Below are 4,593 nucleotides of genomic sequence, written 5' to 3' on the forward strand. Positions count from 1 at the left end.
AAGCATTTGGACATAGAAATTTTCTTGTGATCACTGTTTTTATTGTATCCAATAGGTTTAGATATATTAGCTCATTGTTCTCATTCTCTTTAATGAAATTATTGATTATTTCTCTGATTTGTTTTTTAATCTATTCATTCCTTAAGATTAGGTTAACACCCAATTTGTTTTAAATCTATGTTTCCATGGTCATTTGCTAAATATAATTTTATTGCCTTATGATCTGAAAAGGATATTTTCAATATTTCTGCTTTGATTTTTGTGTCCTAATATATGGTCAGTCATTGTAAAGATACCATGAAGTGCTGAGAAAAAATTTTATTCCTTTTCATTTCCATTTAAGTTTCCCAAGATATCTATCATATCTGCTTTATCTAAAATTCCATTCACTTCTTTAATTTCTTTCTTAATTATTTTATGTTTTGATTCCTAGTTCTGAGAAGGAAAAGTTTAAGTCTCCCACTATTATAGTACTACTATCTATTTCCACCTGTAATTCAGTTAGCAATTCTTTTAAAAATTTAGATGCTAAAGTGTTTGGTGCATATAGGTACAGTGCTGATATTGCTTCATTTTCCATAGTATATTTTATCAAAATATAGTTACCCTGTTTATCTTTTTCATTAAATCTATTTTAGCCATAACTTTGTCTGAGATCATGATCGCTAACTCTGCTTTTTTTTTGCATCAGCTGAAGCATAATGAATTTTACTTCCAGCACTCCTTTTTAACTCTGTGTGCATCTCTCATTCTTAAGTGTGTTTCTTGTAAATAACATATTGTTGGATTCTGATTTTTAACCCATTCTGCTATCTGTTTCTATTTTATGAGTGAATTTATCCCATTCATATTCAAAGGTATAATTACTATCTGGGAGGATCCTTGTTACCTTATCTTCTCCCCTTACCCTCTTATTCTTTATTCCACCCACCTCTCTAAGAGTCCCTCTCTTAAGCTCTGCCCCACCCCTCCTAGATCTTAATCTACACATCTTTCTAAAAGTCCCTTTCCAACTCTGTCTCCTAGTGTTCTCACCTCTCTACAAGTCCAGAAGACTTCTACACCCCTCCAGCTGTACACATTCAATGCACTCCTCTTCAACCCAGATCCTATGAGAGTTAGATTCCAACATTACAAGCCCTCCACCTCCACCTGCTTTTTCTGTATCAGTTCTTCCTTTCATTTTGGAGATAATACCCCATTTTTGTGATAATTGCTCCTTTTTACCTTTTTCTACCCAATTTTGTTTATAGAATCACTCCTTCATAAACAACTCAGTCCCAACCTTTCTTTCTAACTATCCTAGTAATTATGGCAATTTTAAAACTGGTAACATTTTAATATGTCAGAAGTAAACAGTTTGACCTCAATGAGTACCTTATAATTAGTCTTTAATGTTCTCCTTATATTTTAAAATATTGCTGACCCTAGAGCAATTTTTCTAATGTTAATAGATAATGAAAGAGTGTAAGTTGAAGTAGATTGACCCTATGGTCCCTTCTAAGATTTTTTTTTTGTTTTTTTCTTTGTTCTTTTGTTTTTTGCAGTGTTTCTGACCATAAGTTCGACAGAAATGCAACCTAGAAGGTCCCAATGGGAAAAGGGGTGGGTCGTTGATTTTGAATGCTGTAATGAATGAGAGAATGAACAAATGAATGAAATAATATTTACTAAGCATATTTTTTATATATCAGGCACTGTGAGAAGCTAGGAGATTAGTCTTCCCTTCAAATCTTCATCCTTTCCTCAAATAGGATCAAATCAACCAAGACTGACAATGTGGCTGAAGGTACAAGAACTCTTCCCAATTTTCAGAGGCAGGCTGCTGAAAGTAGTCTTATTGCTTGCTTGGTTTTTACCTTTTAATTACTGGCAAGTGCTTCTGCATATAGCAAATCCTAAGTTCCCGGACTCTTAGGCAAAAGGAAAACTGGATTATTTATGGAAGTTTTGCAAGTATGCCATGATGGGTAAAAGAAAGAATCCCTTCTCAGTAGCATTTTGTAGAGTAAGAAATTTCAGCATCCTCATCATATGGCAGCTTTAAAAGTGAAATAATGTCACTATACTATCTTTCTATGGATAAAGAACTTGCCTCTAGAAAGCAACTGGAAGAGTAGTTGTTGCCCTTTTCATGTGTGTGAAAAGAATGAGAGAAGACTGGGTGTGTTCTTTACTTGATGTGTTAATAGATATTAGACTGTACTAAAGGTAAGGACATAACTGTTAATAACAAGATAGATTAATGTATATGTAATGATAGGCCTTTGAAAAATACTTGTATTCCTGGAGGATGAGCACCTGGGGACATTATCTCTACAAGTAGTGATATGGCCTGGTTGATATTGCATCTCCGGACACTTTTTCCTTTAGAAGGCTACAAGAGGGATGGGCAACAAATAGTGGGCAAGTAAGCCAGAGCCTAACTTTTGGCTTAGAAGGAATTGAATTTGCCAGTTGAAGACCTCTATATAACTCAGTTGAGAATACTCAGGCAGATGCATAAGTGATTGGAATTGAATACCTGAAGTATCCTATCTACTACCTTCATTAAATCAATCTTTGTGATACGTGTGTCAAATAATTCCTTTCCCCCAAATCCTGAAATAACCTGGCCTCTTTGACTTCGTATTGTGGCAGAAGCCATCTCCCCCATAAAATGCATTCCTCAGATTCTGTCCAACTAACCTTCCTTACGTACAGATCAGGTAATACTCAGCTCCCTTTTGTGTTCTGAGTGAGGTTTAAACTCTTCTTCCTGACATTCAAGGCCTCACTTCCTTTCCGCAGTATTCCCATTAATATTCTCAAGCCCCTCGGTGCTTCAGCGAAACTGCACTATTCAAAGGTGTCCTGTATTTTTGTTTTAATACATATTTTGTGGACTCCGAAGCTGACAGCGGTTCGCTCTCTCCACGTGGCCGGCAGAGGGGCAGAGCGGGGCGCCAAGGGGGTCGCCAGGCGCATGGAGAAAGGCCGGAGGGGCCCGGTCCAGGCTCGGCTTCCTTTTGCGGCCTCTCCCCGGCCGCTCGAGCGCTAAGCACCTTTGTTCTGCGCCGGCCCGCGGCTCCCCGCCAAGGCTCGCGCCCTCACGCCCATGTGGCTGCTCGCGGCTCCTAGCGCCCATGCGGCTGCAGGGACCGGGGCCGGGTCCCGGGCGTGGGCGCGACGGGCAGCGGCATGCCATGGGGAGCTGCTGCTGGACCCAGTGCTTCCGGTTCCCCCGCAAGGAAGCAAGACGGCTCCAGCGGGGAGGAGGCGGCGGAGGGTCAAAATATTTTAGGACGTGCCCAACAGGCGAGCATTTCACTATAGAGTTTGAAAATCTAGTAGAAAGTGATGAAGGGGAAAGCCCAGGAAGTAGTCATAGGCCCCTCACTGAGGAAGAAATAGCTGACTTAAGAGAGAGACATTGTGATTCTGTTGCCGAAAAACAGAAAACATTTGATATGAAAATTCAAAGAGAGCTAGCCTTACCAGAAGAGAAGTTAAGACTAGAAGAAGAAGCTTTATACGCTGCACAGCGTGAAGTAGCCAGGGCAGCAAAGCAGCGAAAGTTCTTGGAGCAAGAAAGGCAAAGGATTATGCAGCGATCTCACCATTCCAACACTGGAGAATATCAAAGTTCAGGGGCAGAAGAAGACTTTGAATCCTATTTGAGAAATATGAAGTCACAATATGAAGTTTTTCGAAGTAGTAGACTTTCATCAGAGGCCACAGTTTTGACACCAAACACAGAAAGTAGTTGTGACTTAATGACCAAAACTGAATCAGTGGAAATGATGACAACACATCCCTAGATCTAAAGTGGAAAGATGAACAGAATGGTCCCATTGAGAGAACGTTCCAAAACCGAAGAGGATATTTTACAGGTTGCATTAAAATACAGTAGCAAGAAGACTGGAAGTAATCCTACCTCTGCTTCTGATGATTCTAATGGGCTGGAGTGGGAAAATGATATTGTTGGTGCCGAAACGGATAACAACGGCAATTCAGAATATTCTGTATTTGTGAATCCTGTTTTAGAACTGTTTGCCTCTGAGTTAAAAAAAATCTGAAGCAGATCAGCAAGCCGACAGGGTAAAATCATCTGGCCCTTTAACAGTCATGACCAAATGTTGAAAATCAAATAGAACATATAAATGTTTGTTCTGAGTCTTTTTGTAAGGAAGAAAGAAATTATGTGGTAAATGTTCAATAGCAAGGAACAGGAATGATGGAATTAATATCAATTCAGAATTAAGTGCAATTTCATCATGATTCTGTCATGCTTCCAAATATGTTGTAAAGAAGATTCTTGTTCAGGTACCATTTGGACTGGATGGCCTCTGAGGTCCCTTCCAACTACTAGATTTTATGATTATTAAAAACTATCTGCTCTAATTCATGTATTCCAATTTAGTATCCATTGATTTAATTTGTTTCCTTTTAAATAACTTGCATTTTTGTTTTCTCTGCATGGATCTAATATTGTTTTAAAAAATTAACTACTTATTTCAGTATTTGAACATGAAAATAATAAAGCATTTTATTTGTTTTTCTCAGCAGCTATAAAGGGAAGTAATTAGCAGCTTCAGATAATGCACTATTTCC

General features: G+C 38.6%; 1 pseudogene; it reads left to right on the forward strand.

Moving 5' to 3' along the window:
• Window positions 1–3,185: 3,185 nt before the first annotated feature.
• Window positions 3,186–4,122, forward strand: LOC118829562 (annotated as a pseudogene).
• Window positions 4,123–4,593: the final 471 nt, after the last annotated feature.

The sequence above is a fragment of the Trichosurus vulpecula genome, chromosome 8 (genome assembly GCF_011100635.1).
Source record: "Trichosurus vulpecula isolate mTriVul1 chromosome 8, mTriVul1.pri, whole genome shotgun sequence".
NCBI classification, from domain to species: Eukaryota; Metazoa; Chordata; class Mammalia; order Diprotodontia; family Phalangeridae; genus Trichosurus; species Trichosurus vulpecula.